The following is a 20,396-nucleotide window of genomic DNA, read 5'->3' on the forward strand; positions in this document are numbered from 1 at the left end:
GAGCTCTGTACAAGTTCACAGACACCCTTCCCCTCACCTAGTACTTTGATACTTCTTATTAGATTTATCTTTTGACAGGAGCCATGAACTAGGTAAGGGATTTTTGGATCTTGGTTGAACAGGGAAGACCAGATACATAAATCTTTTGCTGGGCTTGGCAATGGTCCTAACACTGGCGTGGTCTCTCTGTAAACTTGTTTTCTAACTCATGAACTGCAAGGAGATAAACTTGAGTCATGTATATCTCAAGCATGAATGTGCTTAAGGATTACAACGGAACTGTTAGGTGTAAAGTCTGACATAGTAGCTCTGAACCAGAGATCCTGCTCTGTAGCTAACTCCAGTTGGTACTGAACCTGCTAGTCCATGGACCATATTTAGAAAATCTCTTCAGTTATTTTTTGTTATATCTGAGTCTGCAGTAGACAGTCTTACCACTCCTTGTAAAGGTGCCTGCAAGTGTGCATAGAAATAATTACCTGTGTGATTCAGTATTCAAAACTGAATGCGAGATTTTTGCTCTATATGCTGTCAGCCCAGGTCAATGAGGTATCTAATCAACATACATTTTTGAAGTTAAACATACATATGTAAGTGTTCCAGATGCCCTTCCTCTTCTCCATTCTGTGTCCCATAAGCAACAGCTTCATCAACTGACCATGGACAAAAGGGACCACTATTCAGACATCCCAGGGTACCAAGACCTCTTCAGAACCCACTTGTGAGGAAGTACTTCACTAGCTTGTCATTTACTCATCAGTAGCTTTATGGTTTAGATTGAAATACTGAGTCTCAAACGAGTCCTAGGAAATAAGAGATCAGACCTTAACTTGGGAAGAGACGATATGTAAAAATGTCTATTCCTGTCCATTACTGAGAACCTTTAATATATCTACTCTGTGAGCTATAGACTACGCATTGCACTCCACTATGATTTGAAGAGGTGCAGATGAAACTCTGGGTCTCCATTTTCCACAGAATATGGCTGGAAAAACTGGACTAACTATCACACACTTGTGGGCTTCAGGGATCAAAGATGCAGGGAGCAGCTACAGTTTTGCAAGAATGAGAGATAAACTATGAATAAAGCTGAAGGGACAAGAGTGGGTATTGATAAAAAGAAAGCCATGAAAAGTGCAGTAAGCATGACGGTGTATGCAGGTTCGGATGTGAGATTCAAATGAGGGATAGCATGAGTTGGTTCGGGCCTTTTACCCAGGGCATAGGAGCAACATTGCTATGATCCGGGGAGAAAAGAGGTGCTTAAAGAATGAACATTCTCCCTCCACAGGCTGTGGAACAGTGAGGCCTCTGTCAGGCCCCATCGCTTCTGTGTATGCCAGACATAAGCAGCCTGGGGAATGGGAGCCATGTCCTCTCATAAAGTTCAGAGTCCCATGAGCTCCTGCTGCCTGTTAACAGCACCTGAGGGATGGTGATGACTGAATGTCGAAATCTTCAAGGCCCATAAAAATGCCATTGTTCCCAACCAAGTGGAGTCAGCTGGGGTGGGAGCTGTATATCTATTTTATGGTAGAAAAAAGTTAACTTCCATGGGCTTTAGGAGGAGAAACACAGGATGGTCACTCAGGATGAAACAGGCCAGGACTCTAAAATGGATCTTTAATTAAAAAATACTCTCAGATATTGTCACGTGGAAAGGGTAGAGATACATTTTCTAATACTAGATTTCAAGTGTGCTTTATGTTTCCACTTATGTAATTCATAGATTTGGTGGAAGGTATTAAAAAGGTAATTAAAAAAATGAGAAGCGTGGGCATAGCTCAGAGGGAGAACACTGCTTAGCAAGCATCATTCTCTGGGATTGAGGTCCAGAGTATCACACACACACACACACACACACACACACACACACACCTGATTGAGGTCCAGAGTATCACACATACACACACACACACACACACCCCTGATTGAGGTCCAGAGTAACACACACACACACACACACACACACACACACACACACACACACACCTGATTATGTCTATTGTTTGTACATCTCCCCTTCCTTTCATAGGGAAATCTCACTAACACCTAGATTAAATGAGGCTCTAGTTCTCTCATATCTGTATTCACAATACATTGTTCAGGTTCTCCGTAGCACACAGAATGACTCTTAAACAACACAAGTGTTTACTTCTTCCCAACAAAGACTCTGGTGGCTCCATTTGTTTTGCACACTGATACATCCCAGTTTCTATCACATCCCTTACATACAGGAGCCCAAACAAAATCTGTTAAGTTAGTGACTAAACGACTGAATGACTACACGCTCTAATCATTTACACCAGACTGGTCCTGGGAAGTAGGATCTGGGCAAGAAGCCTTGAAACAGCTCTAAGACACGAGACTGGAGCTAGGCATAGGATCAGTTGCTGTCTTAGTGAGCTCATATTATGTCTTCTCCATACTAGGAAGATGAAGGTAAAGTCCATTCTCCTTTCTGTGTCCCACGTCCTCTATCAGAACACTCTCCCACAAGACTTTACCACTGAACATGGAGACATCTTTAGAATATTCATGACCAAAACATTTCCAGTATTTACTGACATTGACCAAAGACTTGAAAACCATAGTCTGAAGGTTTGAAAATGATTCATCATCCTGACTGTATGTGCTGGGTATAAGCAGTTACAGTTAGACAAAATGGATAAGCACATCAAAAGATGACACGCTTAATATCACTTCTTGGCTTCTTTTCCTTCCTTTCCTTCTGACTCTTTTTCTTTAAGATAATTATTAACTTATTTCAAAGATTTAGATGAGAATACATAGAGCCATAACTACAAGTTACAATTTCTAAATAGACTTAACCCATTGTTTTTCATATCATATCACTTTCTCAACAATTATAATGTCTAGTCTTCTAAAAAAAAATCAGTATATTAAAACCTAGTAAAACCTGACATATGCCGTTTCTCACACTCCCAGCCTCTAAGATGACGGTTAATGTTATCTGGAAGGAGGAAGGTTCTTTCATGGAAAGTACACAGCCATTTAAACCTTTGATTTCCTCTTTACTCGATTGACAAACAGCCCTTTACTTTCTGCTCCAATCTCTCAGAGCTTTGTTGCTCCATTCCTGCTTCCTTCTAGGCTTCCTGCTGCTAATTTAAAGAGCAAAGTCAATTCTCACCTCATATTTGCAAAGTTCCTGACTCTTGGCTTGCAGAAAGCAAGTCATCTCACTGGTAGTCTGACCGTGTGTATACGGAAAAATGTTATCTAACCTCTGAGTAAATGTCTTTGTGGAATTATTGCATTATAGGCATCTTAATTGGAAAAACTGAGGCTCTTGGAGAGTCAGCATCTTCATCAAATGGTAAATAGCACAGGTGGGCATTCAAATCTTCTCCCTCTGTTTCCAAGCTTTCTTGTCTCTCCATAATACCATGTAGCCCCTTATGTATATTTTCTTTATTCATGAAAATTTATTCAATAAATATTATCACTCTAAAAGTGGCCACTGATGGGGCTAGGGCTTAGAAAATGTCAAGGCCAGAGGTGAGTAGGTAAGTGAACAAATATAACATCTGTGCCACGTACATAGAAAGTGCATCCTACCATCCTATCCTCCAGAACAAGATCTCACAAATCTGATAAGACAGAATATTCCCCCTTCAACATATATACAGATAACAACACACACACACACACACACACACACACACACACACACACACACACACGTTTCATGCCATCCAGCACCATATCCCCTCCTCACAGCTAACCTTTATGAAGTGTCTCAGCAAAAACTCAGATTTCTGAGGCCTTTGTGCAAACCAGAAGTGGCAGCATTTGCTAGGATGGAGGAGAGGTTATAGAGTACAATGGAGAAAAGTTTAGAAACATCCGCCCTGTGCCACTTCTTGATTTACCCCTCAAATCATGCCTCCAATTCACTTGGACAATCTAACTTTTTCTTTTTCAGATTCAAACCCATTGTGTTTTATACCATGAATATTGAATTAAAACTCTGGAATTCAAATCCTTTCTTGCCTTAATCGGTCTACTATTTCAGTGCACCACAAATGGCTTTGTAGCTAAACTGAAGGCTCCAAGGCATCCTTGAAATTCTCCTTTGAAAGTTGACATTTTAAAAAAATCACTCTCTAAACTCAAATTAAAATGGTTTTGACATGACGTTTGAGATGCTTGTCTGCTTAACAGTAAATACTCCTTATGTATTGAGCAGGCTTAGTCAGTCTAATTTGGAAAAGGTGTCACAATGAGTGTGTCGCAATAGATGTTTTAAGATTTGGGCTAAATTTCCATCTAACATTTTTCTTTTGATGTCTTCAGGCACAAATAACAAGTCCCATTTATAAAATGAGAAACTGCGCATCATCAGCCACAAAACAAGGTACAAGAAAAATGGGTGGGCTTGGACTTATTTCTTTTTCCATGTACAATGTATTAAGTATAGTCCTGTTTGGGCAGTATAGATATTTCTCTGCTCTGCTCAGGAAACATTCCTAAAATAGAATGCAGAGAACTTTACCTAGCTGAAAACCATGCATAATTCAGCATAGAGAGCGAACTGCAATCCCTTTCCACTGTTTGCGTAAATGGCTTGGGCTCAGAAAACAGAAAATTTCCAGAGAGTGCTGAAAAGTCAGAGTATATTTCTATTCCATAACAGGACCTGTCACAACTGGAGGCTCTGGAAATCTATCCTGTGGCCCCCAAGGGTCAGAAGTAACATCTTCAGTCCTCATCTCTGAGACTGGGTACAAGGAAGACAGTGGAGTTCATTCTTGAGAAACCATGTTCAACTCTGAGCATACACAGGAGCAGAGGGAGCCTGTCCTTTTGAATTCTGCATACTTCATGCAAACAAGTGCTGTTTCTCTTCCTCTGTGATTTGGAAATATCAACTTACCTTGTGTAAATATCTGATTAAAGTTACAGAAATGGTTTTGAGAAGTCAGAGCTTGCAGTTGAAGATCATAACTTCAAATCCCAGGAGAGCATAACTGCACAAGCTTGAGTGGATTGTTCAGTCTCTTCATGCCTTGGTTTGTATTTAAGAAACAAATATAAAAATAGTTTTTCATAAAACTTCTTTTCATGCTGTGACAGAACAATAGAACCCTCCTGCATTAAAAAAATTGGGCAAATATGTAAAATGACGGTCTTCAGCAAGTGAGCAAGAACCATCACAGAGAACTGAGGACGGCTTGCTGCCTAGTTAGTACTTCCAGGTTTCAGCTTAAGGAAAGAGGAGAGAGGACAACTAGGAGGGATGAAGTCATTGGGAGATCTCCAGAATGTTTTTCTCAACTCTGAGCCTTCATCAGAAAATGCATACAACATCGCTACCAACACTGGAGGAAAAAATTCCCACTAAAAATGAGCAAGCAGAAAAACTCCTGAAGTATGCATTGTAGAAACAGTCCACCAGCCAGGAAGAGAAACTCCAAGATAGATGATGTAGGGAGTATTGTGTTGGAAGTAAGGGGAAATTATGCTTAGAAAGTGTTCATCACGTCTCGTACATAACAATGTTAAAAAGCAAGATTGGTGTCAAATAACTTCAAGAAATTCCAGAAAAATGCCTGCAAATATTTAAAGGGGTAGCAATATAGAACCAACAGAGTAGCAGCTGAAACAAAATGAAATCCATAATGTCCAGAATCCAATAAAAGAATTACCTGGTGTTTCAAGGATGCAGGAAAACTCAATATACATCCAGAAGAAAAACAGCCAACAGAGACAGACTCTATCATATTGTCAGAAGTGATGAGCAGATAGAAATAGGAGAGACATGATTATTAAAACAGTCTTGTAAGCAGATTCCACATGTTGAACAGGGAAGCAAAAGGAAGCATAAGGAGATCAGGTAAAATATAGAAAGTCAACTCCCAACACACACACACACACACACACACACACACACACACTCACTCTTCCTAAAGTTGACTATATACAAGGTCTGAGATGAAGACTCCACGAGATGAATGAATAACAGATTAGGCAATATGAGAGAAGGAGGAATGAAACAGCAATAGGAAATGTTCCAAATAAAATACAGAGTAGAAAAGCATTGAAAATGTGATAAATGAAACATTCTTGATTCAAGAAAACACTGTGCAGTCTAACATGCAAGCAATTGAAGAACCAGAAAATGGAAATAGGAAAATATTTAAAGTAAAAATAGCTGAAATTTAACAAATTCAACAAATCCATAAGCCTGGAAGATGCTCAGCTCCACCAGCAAAACAGCACTGGTGCTGCATAGCATAGACGAGGCTGACAACGAAGATTCTCACCACAGGAGAGAGTAAAGGTAAGACAGATGTAGAGCTGCCAATCACAGTACAGGATGAGTTAGTGCTGCTCAGACTCACAGGTAGGTCCCCAGAGTCTCACAGCACTGAGCACAACATAGACTGTCATTTATCAGTTAACACTGTGACCTCTACGAATGCATTTTCATTTCTCCGCAGACAGGTCAATCTGGTTCCATACACAGGAGCATTCAAGCCAGTGGCTCATAACCTTTCCAGTGCTGTGGCCCTCTGCATGGTGTGCTGACCCTCATCCATAAAATTATTTTTGTTGTTACTTCATGAGTGTAATTGTGCTAGTTATGAATAATAATGCAAATATCTGTTTTTTCTTATGGTCTTCTTTGAGGAGATCCAGACTCATCGGTTGAGAACCACTCATCTAACCTGTACGGTACCACAGACCTACTTCTGATTGGAGAGCTCAGGATTGACCTCAAAGTCCCCATGAAAAGCGACGGTAACAAAGGCTTGGTTCAGGACCTGTTGGCACATTCTATCTGCCCCTGAGAGCCTACTCATTAGCAAGTCTGCTGCTTGGCCCACATTAATCAAACCATGACACCTAAATGTGAAAATCAAGTATGTACTAAAACCATGAAGGATGCAATGAGCAATGAACATAGTTTAAGCCTGCTATGTCCAAGAAGCCTGTCTACCACAGCTACTCCTCACAACTATCTTGACAGCTAAATATCATTGTCCCTATTTTGCACTTGTGGAAACTGAGGCTTAGGGAGGTTGAGTGACAGCTAGATCATAACTGAGTAGAAAGGTCACACGAATGACAGCTTCCTTTTCTGGGGCAGGGTCAAATGAGCTCCAGAAATGATGAAGGTTCTGTGGGTGGTGGCCAGACCTGGGTAGCTTCCTACAGGAAGTGCAGCAGCTGCTGGGTGACAGACAAGCAGAGAGGAGGAATGAGACAACGTGCACAAGAAGAAAGAAGATCCCAAAACAAAACAAAACAAAACACAAAGGGTACTATGAAGAATTCGAGAACACCCACATGTGGGGGCTGAAGGTGGAGTGACCCCAGCGTGGATAACATGCAGCTCAGTGTTGATGCTATTAGATCCTGAGATGCACAGAGAACCTCATGTCACTTTGAAATCTCTAGAATAAGCCAAACAAAACACTGATGGCTGACATTAATGAGAGATTTTAGATCACCCAAACACCACGACAACAGAGCCATCTGCATGAGCCATCCAGTTTGTACTATGACTTGTCTGTTGGGTGTTAGTAATTTCACTGACAATTTCTGGGGAAGGAAACTTAGGCTCTGAGAAATTAAGTGCTATAACTTGCTCACATTTACATGGCTGATAACAGGTCATTTGGGTTTAGATGCAGACTGAATGTCCCCGTAGCCTCGTAGCTAGAGTCTGCCCAATGGTACAGGAGCTGCTACCTCACCATGAGCAATGATATTTCTCTGGGAATAGCTTTTCCTTAGTGACTGTGAAAGCATTTAGGAAGACATCAAGCATTATCAAAGGGAACTATTAGAAATGGCTCTTAGCCAAGGAAATTGGATTTGAGACTGTGACCCTTTCTTGGCCTGTGCCTCTCATAGGTCTGAGCCTTAGCGTATAGCTAGAAGAACTCACATGCTATAGAGTCCTAGAGAAGATGCCTGCCACCCTTTATGTTGTGGTTAGAGAGGAAAATCCTTAGGTTTTTTGCAGCCCATGTGATCTCTATCATGACTACTATGTTTCCTCTGTGGTGTCTAAGTAGCCCTAAGAAACATGGAACTGAATGAGTGGGGTTGTTTGTGTTCCAAGTGGGGTTCATTAACCAATCAACCTGGTTTTTATTGTCAGACAACAGCTGTTCTTTCTTGTATACTAACTCTTCCATTCTAGAAAAGGATCTGTCTGTGGAAAGAGAACACACGTTTCTAACTAAATGGAAATGTTCAGCCAGCAGCCAGCCAGATGTGGACCATGCAAGCAGAGAGCTACAAAGCTACATTCCTGATGTCTGAGATGAGTACCATGGATTATAAAGAAAGCAGAAAACACCGGACTGTTTAAGACAGTCCGTCCACATGAACCTCTTATTAGATACATTTTTTTAGAGTAGAAGGAAATGTCATCTAATGTCACATATTTTTATTCTTTCATCTTTACTGCATGAATGACCATGATTTGACAGACAGAATAAATATAGGTAAATTAGGAAGTGTCCCTGTCTTTAATGAACCCATAGCTCATGGAGAGGTAAGAGATAAAGAGACAGCCACTCTGGTACAGTGTATTGGAATGGAGACAGCCATGGGGCACAGTGTGGACCTCAAGGGGAGAACCTTTCACAGACTGGAGGCAAGAGCTTGGGAGTAGCTTCTACTGAGACCTGAAGGCTTGGGTCATGCAGAGAAAACTGAGGACGGTTAATGTGTAAAGACTGAAGAGAGGAAGAAGACCATGGAAATAATCCGCAATGCTAATAAGGAACCAGAGACATGAGCCTGAGAGGAGTCTGTAGGAGGCTGTGGGAGGAAGGTCTTGTAGAAGATTACCACAGGTTTACATACCTTGAGAGAGTTTGGTTAGATCTTTACTAACAGAATGCACCAAAACATTTTAAACCATGGGGAATTACAACTGGATTTCTGTCAGAAACATAGAAGAACTTTTTTCCAACTGTTTACATGAAAGAATGGATACATTGTTGGGGGCAGGATGTGAAGCAATGCCATCTCCAGCAAAGAGCTGCTGGGTCTGAGGGTGTGTTTGTTGTAACAATTACAGGGGTTGTGCCGATGTTGTCAAAGGGTGATGGGACATCAGTGATGAGGGGAGTTTAAAGAAGACCTGAGTACCTGGCTCAATGGCTGGCTAGAAATAGCACCATTCAGTGGAGGACTCAATGCAAGAGGTCACATGTGGAAGAGCGGCAAGGGATCTGTTGATTCGGATGGTAGTTGCTCCCTAAGTGGGTAGGGCTAAGTACAGGAAATTTCATAGTGGGGGAGAGGGTTGGAACTGGTTAGACTGTGGGAAGTACAATCAAAGCCCATTGCAGGGATGAGATCACATGAGTGTAGAGGGCAAGAAAGCAGAAGACCCAGAGGAGTCCTAGGGAGACATGATCAGAGTAGGAAAGTTATAAAGGTAAAGGAAGAAGATCATGAGGTGGGAAGGAAAGACACAGACATACTGTCACAACATTCTTTGTCAAGGGTGGCCCATAGATTATTCTGATATGTTTCCAATAACCCCTTAGCTAGATCTGATTATTCTAATTTCACAGGAAAGAGAATTGGGATAATTGGGGTCTAGTAACTATCATTTTCTTCCCATAGCAATATTAGAGTTCTCAATAAAATTAATATGTAACACATGTTTAGTATGTATTGTGCTCTAGGCACTGTTCTAAACATTTTCAATATATTCATTCCATCAATGCTAAAAGTAATCCAATATTATTCAGTGCCAATAATCCAGCGCCACTACTCTCATCTTTCAAATGTGGAAATCAAGGTAGAAAATAATCTGGTGAAGGTCACACAGACAGAAAGCAGCAGAGATGGAATTTGTACATTCAAAGCCTGTCTTCGAAACATGCACTGTGAACCATTATACCAAAAGCTGATTTTTTTCCTGAACACTTCCCTTCAGAACAGATTAATCCAAAGTCTATTGTATAGAGTGTATTATGATAGATGTTGTATCCAAAAAGTGAGCTAACACATCATAGTTGCTACATCAATGGATCTCAGTGCAGTAAGGTTGCAATGAACAAAGATGAACAATGAAGAGACAATGGGGGTAAATGGCAGATAATAGAGGGGAATGTTTCTGGATACTAGTCTAGAGAAAGACCTTTATTGAGGTCCCCTGTGCAGAGTCCTTTTCCAGACCTGAGATGAGCTATAATGGGTGAACTAGTTCAATGGCCCAATCACTGAATATTTTAGACTTGCCTTGACCTGAATTTAACTCCTCTCATGTGTTTTCCAGGGAAAGGTATTCTTGATGGTTAAATTGCTGCTTATAAGACACTATGTGCTTTTAGAAGTTGCTCAAAGCCACCTTTCAATCTCCTCTATGTGGTGAGGACAAATTTAAGCATTTTAAGCTTAAGGTCTATGCTGGTTAGATTTTTGTCAACTTGACACTGACTAGGGTCATCTGGGAAAAGAAAACTTAACTCAGGAATTGCCTCCATTAGATTGTAAGCAAGTCTGTGAAACATCATTTTCTTTTAATGACTAATATAGGAGGGACCAGACCATTGTGGGCATTGTCATCCCTGGTCAGGTGGTCCTGAATTGTATAAGAAAGCAAGTGGATTTAACCTAGAGGTTAAGATCCTTTGTGGTCTCTGCTTCAGGTCCCGCTTCCTAGTTCTGGCCTGAGTTCCTGGCCCTGCTTCTATTCATGGTGAACTGATAGCTATAAGATGAAACAACCCCTTCCCACCCCAAGTTGCTTTTGATGTTAATCGCAGCAACCAAAGTGACCTAGGGAAGAGTGTTGTGATGGGTGGAACTGTGGAATTCCTCCAATGATAATGGAAAGATATTGAAAACCTAGACCCAGGAAGCTGAAAAACTACGTGTCTTTTATGAAAAGGGCATGAGATATGAGTATCCATCCTCCAAAATACAAGACACCTACAGATTCTAAATAATAGCCCCCTCAACTTCCAGGTAATAACTATCCCAAGGTCTCACTCTTGATTGTTATGATGGTTGAAAAGGTCTAAATTAAGAGTGGGGAGAATCTACAAATAGTTCTCTATAGAGAAATAGTCAACTTAATTTTTAATGGGAAAATTTCTGCTTTCCTTTACAATCAAGTTAAGGACATCTCATTACCTAACAGAACTACCAGGACGAGTTTCTTCCAACTGCTAATGAAGTCTTCTAAGAGCCCAGCAGTATTTTGCCCCTGTAGGGATACAAGACCCTAGGGAGGCCATAGATAGTGTGGATAGTTCAGCAAGTTCTCCCTCTACTGATGTAGGTTAGGAGTTCTATGACATCCAAAGGTGGCTTTTATAGAAGCTGTGCCTATTTACATTGTAATAAAAAATATTAATTGCTCAGAAGCTTATAAACAGAAAAAGTATATTTCTCACAAGGAGAAAGGTAAGGAAGCCTAATATCAAAGTACTGATAGAACTGGGGGATGCTGACTTCTTGAGGTATCCTCATGTGGTAGGAGGGGGCAAAGTCTCCTTGGAGTCTTCTAGAAATAAGAATACAAATGCTATCCATTACCTAGTTACCTCTCAAAGACTATACCTTCCATACCGTCACACAGGAGATTTGATTTCCATATAAGAATAGGGGTAGAGAACATTCAGATCATCACAAGCTGTATTTGGCTTACTTCAAGCACTGGGCTAGCTCTATTCATTATTGAGGTATTAAGTGCCTACCTTGTTGATTTGTCTCTTTGCTATTATGCTCATGGATCTGACTACACTGTCATGTAAAAAAAATTCCATTAAATACATCAGCCTCATGTACTAAAGTCAATATGTAATGTTCCTTATATCAGAAAGTAATGTCCAAATCACTTTTGTCCTATTCTTGGAGTCCTCTGTCCCGTTAGTACTCTATTTACGCATCCACCCATCTATCCACACACCCACTGACTGAGCATGTATTTTATCACAGCTCACCATGGGAGCAGGGGATAAATGAGACAAGCTTCTCACAGACTGCTAGAGAAGATACACAGAAAAGCAGTGAATTCAACACAGCATTATAGATTCTATAATGGCTGTATATCAAAGCTAGAAAATAGATTCGGCTCCTGCCTCACATTCTGCTCAGAGTGACATTTATGACATACTGTGTGGGTGAGAAGAATTAGCTGGCTGAAGGGTCTGTCTTTTCTCCACAGGGCAGGAAAGAACACTTCCTTGTTAGTACTTTACGTTTCAGAGAGCAGGAGTGTTATTTCCCTGTTTGAGGAGTATCTTGACAGGGAAGAGCCTGGGAAACTGAGCTGGCAGCCCTAGGGAATTTGTGGAGAAGCTGATAGTGGGTGCTCTGCTCCAGGCAGTTGGAATGAGCAGCCCTTCTTCCCCAGCTCTCCATCTTTTGCCTGGGTATTTTCTTCTTTCTTTCCCTCAGTGGCTTTTGTAATCTCAAAGAACAAAGCATCTGCTTTGGCTTTGTTTTGTCAAGTGAAAGGTAGCTTAACAGAAATGTAGCCCATAGGCCTATGAGAAGAAGAGTAAAAAGGATGAGAAAATGAGAGGAAGATTAAAAAGGAGGAGGGAAGGTTCCAGAAACTGGTTCTGGTTGTTTTCCTGTATGGTGCTGTAGCACCTTAGACACTCCAGAAGCACCAGCTTTAGAGGTATGGGATTGGAGCACAGACACCTGGAAGTTGGTGCCATTACTCATTGCAACTGCTTTGATGACAGAGCCTGGGCGTGGATGGACACTGGTGGTTAACAGCTGGAAATGGGACTAGCTGCTGCTGCTGCTGCTGCTGCACTCATGTGGATAGAAATCATGAGCTTCACACTATTCATTAACACATTCTCAGCTCTTGGGGGAAAAAGAGATGGAAAGATGGCTTTTACCTGAGGCTCTCTAAACTCTTGTGATGCAGAACATGAACCAATGCTCATGGCTCTGCTTTGCCCAATTCAGTAGCCATGTTGTGGCTTGGGATCCTCCCTCTGACTTCTGGGAGAACCAGTGAGAAGCCTGCATTTGTTCCCCCGTGCATATTTTCAATTTAATTTCCCAACATTATATGATGATTTTTTTCTATAGGTATACTAAATATGTTATAATGAATATCCACATATCAATCTCTATCACATATCTACTTACCTATCTATGGATTTACCTTACTTTTAATTAAGCCTATTTTATAACTATGTACACAGTCACATGGAATTGTAAGAAACAGCACAGAAACATATTATGTACCTTTTGTTCAGTTTACCCCAATGATAATAGTTTACAAAGCTATATAGTACAACATCATAGCCAGGAAACCTGTGCCAAGATAATCATGGTACAGAGTATTTTCATCACTGCAGAATCCACATCACACTCTTCTGCAGCCATGGCCTTCCTCCAGTCCCCTTTCTCCTTAACCCATAGCAACCAGTAAAGCTCTTCTCTATTTCTGGAACTTTTGTACTTTAAGACCATTATGTAAATGGAATCTTGTAGCCTCTTGGGACTGTCTTTTTTCATTCCTCATGATTCTGTGGCCATCCATCCAAGTAGCTGTACACTTTCCACAGTTCATTCTTAATATGTTAGCATCATCCAAAAACAAACAAATAAACAAAAAACTCAAGCAATTTTAGTGGAAAGAAATATACTATTTAGACTCTTTTTTTCCCAAAAGTCAACTCATGGAGGTTTTAACCCTTAGCTATTACTGACTAAAAACATTTTGAAATCTTTCCAGTGGGAAGTTTTTTTTTTAATATGCATGAATTTGGAATGAGAATAAAAATGTCAGCGACCATATTCTTCTTGCATGAAATATTTGAACTTTATGCTGCACTAAAACAATAAATTGTCTCTGTAATCAGACATGGGCAATTAAACAAGCAAGAGAAACAAATCTTGTAGCTTGAGTTGAATGGAAGCATTGTGACAGCAGTAATGTAATCACCGCCTGGGAGTCAGAGGAGGAATGTGTGCCCAGGAGAGGTATCTGGGTGATGTTTCTTTATATAATGGAGAAGAGAAGTGTAATTTAATTTGCAAGCAGCAATCTTTAGATATCAATTAGAAGTTTATTCCAAAGAGGGCAAACACTAACCAGAGATTTATGGAATTCTCCACAAGAGGATGGAAATTGAGTATTACTTGTGTTCAAACCCTGTATTCTGTATCTCCTCAGGAAAGATGCCTGTTTGCCTGGTGGAAATGATGGAGGAGGATGGCTACCTGGGCATTGCCTGGAAAAGCCAATCAGCCATACAAAAAGAGCCTTTCTCTGTATGTATGTAACAAGGATCCCTCAATAAAGGACCAGCAAATGATAGTTAGAGAAGGCTGGGACTCTCGTTTCTGGTGCAAGTCTTGATTTTATGGTAAGAGAGAGCAAATTGGGAACATACACAATGTAGCTATGTGCGAAGATTGACTAGTACTGGCACCTAACAGAACAGGAGGCCTCCCTCAAGGGTAGGACAAGCCCCTTCTATAGCTGTTCCTTCCTTGAGGTTAGGCACAGACCACCTGGCATTCCGTACTGTAGGCATAATGTAATTGTGCACTGTGTAAAGATTATCTTTGTATTTTTCAAATGCTTATCTCTGTGTCCCCATATCTAGTTGCAAAACATTGCTCCCCAATTATTTCCTGATTGATAAATAAAGAAGCTGATCAGCCAATGGCTGAGCAGGGGAGAGACTAGGGCTGGACTTCCTCCTAGCCAGGATAGGTGGGGGAATGTGGAAGGTGGGGAGTGGGAATTCACTATGAGGAGAGTCCAGGAGACAGCAGGAGAAAACACCTGGAGCCCATAGAGTTAGACCAGGATTGAAATGCAAGTATCACTGAGATTTTGACTGGGAGGTAGCCAGATTAGCTTAGAGAATTAGAATAGAGTAATGTTGCTCTGTTGTGCCCTTAAAGCTTGTAAAATAAATATAGTGGCCTACTCTTAATTATTGGGAACTGGCTGGGTAAAGATGAAAACTGCAAACACTCTATGAACTTGCTCTCATAGTGATCTGCACCCTTTCTGGGTCCACACTGGCTTTCATACATTTCTCAGAACACAAACCTATGAAGTCTTCAGGAAATTAAAATCTGTGGCAATCTGTGGTCCTATAAATTTAAGAAATGCTGGTTTAATTAAAGTTACTGCTGGACTGCTTGGATACTGGAAGTGAAACTATCTGGGGTGCATCTTTAAGATCTCAAGAATATTACAAGCAAGTATGTATGGTTATAATCAATGCTTAAAGCTATGCAACAAGAAATTTTTATAACTAATTTGAACAGAGGCACCTTTTTCACTTAATGTCCTGACTGAAGTTCTTCAGTTGTGTGTCTATGAAACTCAATGTGTACATGAGCACAAGAATAAAAGTCTGATACTGGTAGGGTTTCTGATTATATTTCACGATGATCCTCCACTGCCTGGACTGCACCAAATAATGCCTACATTGTAATATATTCCCAACAACCATTGGCTAAATTACTAAAGAATGTTTCTTGAGTTTCAAGAATGGTGTTACATTTTAATTGTACATTTTCAAGTATCTCCTAAAATGCTCCCAAGAATTAGCTTCCAGTCAGACCTGACCTCCTTCTACAGATTTAAACAGTAGAAGATTCCAATGGTTGAACAATTTCCCCAAGAGAAAGGGCAGGCTAGACTGTGCCTATTGTAATTATGATGCAAAAGCTCACACTATTAACTGTTTTACTATATTGCTTCCAGAAAGGGTAGAATAATATACAAACCAAAATTCCATCCAAAAATGAATGTTAAGTATATTTTCTGATGGTCAGGGAGTTACACACATTTCTGGAACCTTCACACCTGCAGAAGATGAATTGTGGGAATGGCAGTAGCCAAAGAACAAGATTCTCCTGGAGTTCTGGATCTGCCCTCCATTAGTTGTGTGACTCTTTTTGAGAAAGTCAACCCTAGATTACTCAGAATAGTAATAGTAACCCTGAGAATAGCTCAGGGTTGCACATAGGGATCGGAGAAGATGAAGCCCTCCAAAGCAACCACATAATGACTATGGTTGCCAGTAGAAAATTAAAAGCATTTGTTTTTAACACATTAGCCGGAGGTCTAGGCAGGAAACTACCGCAAGCTCTTCCTGTTTCTAGTGTATTTGTGTAAGACTTCTCCCCAGCATTTCGGCAGGAGATAACAAACCACTGAGGAAAGTGAATGTTGACATAAAAATCAACGAGCATTCAGTCTATTTCTCAAAGGGTGGAGAGCCAGTACCCAGCACTAAACAGCTTCTTCAGCTGGCCCCAAAGGCTGGCAGCAAGCGTAGAGGACTGCAATGGACTGGTCTAGACTCTGATTTGTAGGGATTCTTTCTCTACCAAGACTTAGCCAAGCATAGCCCTGCCCTGAAAAGAGTAGTGACCAATGGTGTTAAAACATCTTTGCAGTTGAAATGCATTGAGCAAAGGCTTGTTATTAGGGATCATGCTGTAAACACATTCTAATAATATGTTATATAAACATATTATAATAATGCAACTTTCCTTTGGCCAATAGATTCTCCCCCTGAATTCTATCTGAGCCAACAATGAATACATTGTTAGTCTTAGGTGAGATGTCAGATTTGAGGTAGAGGGAAGTATCATCTGGGTGAATAAAGACATTTCTTTACTGATATTACCTCTACTCAGCCTAGGACCCTGGTTACTGCACTGAGAGTAGAGTTTGATTTTCAACTCTGCCACTTACATTCTAAGAATGTCTTCTTGGAGTACATTTTTATTTTTCTGGACTCAAGGTTCCCATCACAATGGGGATAAAATGGAAGCATTCATTTCTTAGCACTAAGGGAAGGATTAAAAGAAGTGTTTCAAGTGTAATAGTGTTTCCTAGAGGTTGATGAGAGTTGGAGGGTGGGGGTGGGTCTGTCAACAGTTACCAAGTGATAGTTGGATAAGAGAAATGAATTCCGGTGTCCTAACACACAATAGAATGAGTAAAGATAAGAACCATCTTTTAAACATTCCAAAAATTAAAAAAAATTAAAAAGTATAAGGAAAGATTTTTTAACACTTCCTCCCAAAGGAAGGTTTGGTGATAAAGGTTTACAAATGTGATAAAGGTTTACAGTATGTTAATTATGGCTAATACATGATATAATTATATATGTACCAAAACATCACATAGTACCCAAGAAATATATACAACACCTGGTGTTGATTAAAAATGAAGTAATTTTTAAAATGTTGGAATAGTCGAAAGTTCAAGGTCTGACATACAAGTGTCAACTCCCATTATTTTTATTCCTAGTCTACATTTCTCTGTCCAAAATTATTTCGGCCAGCTGTGCTCCAGAACTCAGATATTTTTGGAATTCAGAGAGGTGACATGGTGTGTGCAATTTACATTAAAGAGCACCACACGCTGAGTTAAGGGCAATGCTTCTTCACCAAAAATGTTATTTGTGTGGCTAAACCGAGGGGATGTTTATATTAATCAGCATAAATAATCTTCCAACTAAATAAGTCTGGAAATTAAACTTATGAAGTCTACTTATAACTTTCTTGAGTTTAGGCCAGTACATTGTTGAACTGTCAGGTACTCTCCCGATAGGCTTCTGTGTCTATACTGGGGAACATGTCCTCCTATTTGGGGTTTTTGGACTTTGTTTCTAACTAACATTCAAGACTTGGATGAGTAGAAGAAGAATCTCACCTAGGTATTGTCCATGAACCCTCTGACAATGATGCAGAATTCACAGAAGTCTGGGTCTCTTTTCTGTTAGGATTTGACTGCTATACTGAACTTGGTGTGTAGTGTCGAAGGTCCAGTACCTGCCCAGGTCTACTTGCTAGCTTCTGATATTCTATGGCTACCAGCCATAAGTAGTTTTGGATCTTTAACAACTATATGCTTCTCATAGAGTTGAAAATAACCCAAGTATGCAAGAGGCAGAGGCAAAGAGATCATAAGTTTGAGGCCAATCTGAGCTATATAAGTCTGTGCCTTAACACAAATAAGCAAATGCTTTATGAGTTAGAACCACTGTTTGGCTAAAGCCATTTTCTCAGGAAAATAATGAGTCAACCTGGAGATACAGCACTGCGGAAACCAACAGGGCAGTTTCTAGGAAACATGCTGTTTCTAGGATATGTGCTGTCCGTGTAGATGGTCTATTATGAAGACAGAAATACCAGAATTCAATATGAGTAAAAATATAATCATGTTGAATTATCCAAGTTTATTTATAGCCCTGATCTTAGAAATACAGTAGTCTTGTTACTAAGTGAGGAGAAAACTCACTTTTTGGGCATACCTATGCTAATGTTGTGTGTGACTCACTGGTTTTCTGGACTTCTCATGAGCTAGAGCATGTTTAGGTAGCTCATGACAGACTGACTGTATTGAATTAACTCTGCAGTATCAGTAAGTTCAAGTTTCTAGGCTGCAGTGCTGGAACCCCAGATCTGGACACCATCTAAGTCTTCAGAGTCTCCAAGCCAGCCAGCTTTCTTGTGCATACCAGCCTCTCACCATAGACCGGACCACAGGCAGTCTATACACACTGCAGGCTGTAGGTATAACTAGAACCCAGAGGGACAGTGACAAGTTCTGTTCAACCTGCTGCCTCTCAGGATTCCTTAAGTTTGAAGCACTTTGCCTTTTATCCACGTTTAGTTCTTAACCTCAGATGTACTCCAAGGCACATCTGATGAGAATAAGGAGGTGTCAAGAATAATGATTCTTACTGTAAGTTTTCTGTCTCTTTGAGTATCCTGCATGTTTGTCCTTAGAAACCCTCAAATGATATCATTAATTTATGTTTTAAGTAATAGGAGACATCTTATGGCAGTGGTTCTCAACCTTTCTAAAGCAGTGAAACCTTAATACAATTTCTCATGTTGCGTTGACTCCCAATCATAAAAATGTTTTGTTATTACCTCATAACTGTCATTTTGTTACTATTAGGAACCATGATGTTAAGATCTGTTACACATATGATCTTAGGATCATGCATCTTGAGCTTAGAGTATTTGAAGACATTTTGACTGAAATGAATGGAAATGCTCTCGAGTAACAGGCCCCCAAATATTAAACAAGAGTATGAAGCTACTAATACTACACATGGGAGGGGCACCTGCTTTGCTGTCAAGGCAGGGATGATAGCTTTCTAAACTAAAAGACAGGGAGATCACTTTATGTTACAGGGGGAGTGGACTGTAAACTAACCAAGGTGGGAGGTCCAGGTGGGAAGAGTGACCAAATTTCACTAATGATTATCATAATTTCTACAACTCACTTCTCTTCTGGAACCAGAACCTCTAATTTAATTTTAACCCTACTAATTTTAGAGCCATGTGGCTCAACACAGTGTGACACTGAAGTCATAGTAGAGTTCTACACACTAGAAGACACTTACAAAGTGCTGAGTAGCATCTTCCAGGGGATGGTGTGGCCAGAGAGCCCTGCAGGCTTTGACAAGTCCAGCACATGCTGACAGGATGCATTTGTTTTCATCTTGGTGTTATTTTGCTGACCACAGAGAAAGGAGGTGAAGAAGCCTTGCAAGTTGTGGCGTCATACGCAGAGTGGGATGCTATGGTTTGAAGTCAGGCTCTTTTAAACCCATTTACCATTTACCAAACCATAAAACCATTTACAGGCTGTTTACCCTGTCTGCTTCCATTTCCCTATTTGTAATATAGAGAAAGAAGCAGTGCCTACTCACTGTGTAGCTGGAGTGATATGGAATGAGTAGCTCTGACGGGAGTTATGCTGTGCATGCTACCTGCTGTTGCATAGCCAGAAGAAGGTCTATCAAGAAGCATGGAGGAAGCAGGACTTCCAAGAGTATGCCTGATGGGCAATTTGCCTTCCTAAATGGGCTATTCTGGAGGGCTATTGAGGAACCTATAGAACTGACTACAAGGCAAGGTGTCATTCCACAGCTGCACCAGGGCTCACCCTTCCCTCTGTATTTACTCATCTCTAAGACACCAAGGCAGAAGAGCAGCAAAGCATGAAATATTCAAAATTACATCAAGAAAAAGAACTCTAGAAATAAGATCAGTGCCAGATAAAACACCACCATGTTTCCTTAAGAAGCTTTGAATCCTTTGAATTAAGGAAGTGTAGCTGGAAAGGTTACCTGCAGGGAATCTGGAGCTTTTAAAGCCCAGGGCTTTAATTAAAACTCACCCGTGTGCAACTAATGTGTGAGCCTCTAGGTCCCCTGCAAGCTCTGGGGGAAAGCAGGGTCAGAAAAGGTCTTTGATGAGAAATCCCCAAGTCCTCAGCTGCGGCTGCACATGCAGGATTCTCATTGCCTTTCTCCTCTATTCCTTAGGAAAGTCCACCACCCTTCTCTGAAGATGTGGATGTATTGGGTAGTTCCTGGAACTTGTGACCTGTGTTCCTGATGGCCAGAGCTATGTGC

General features: G+C 40.6%; 1 protein-coding gene across 1 annotated transcript in view; it reads right to left on the minus strand.

Annotated features, from left to right (window-relative positions):
- Positions 1 to 20,396, minus strand: part of Clstn2 (calsyntenin 2) — a 598,183-nt gene that overhangs the window by 289,239 nt on the left and 288,548 nt on the right. The window lies entirely within an intron of this gene.

The sequence above is a fragment of the Grammomys surdaster genome, unplaced genomic scaffold (assembly GCF_004785775.1).
Source record: "Grammomys surdaster isolate TR1022 unplaced genomic scaffold, NIH_TR_1.0 126248, whole genome shotgun sequence".
NCBI classification, from domain to species: domain Eukaryota; kingdom Metazoa; phylum Chordata; class Mammalia; order Rodentia; family Muridae; genus Grammomys; species Grammomys surdaster.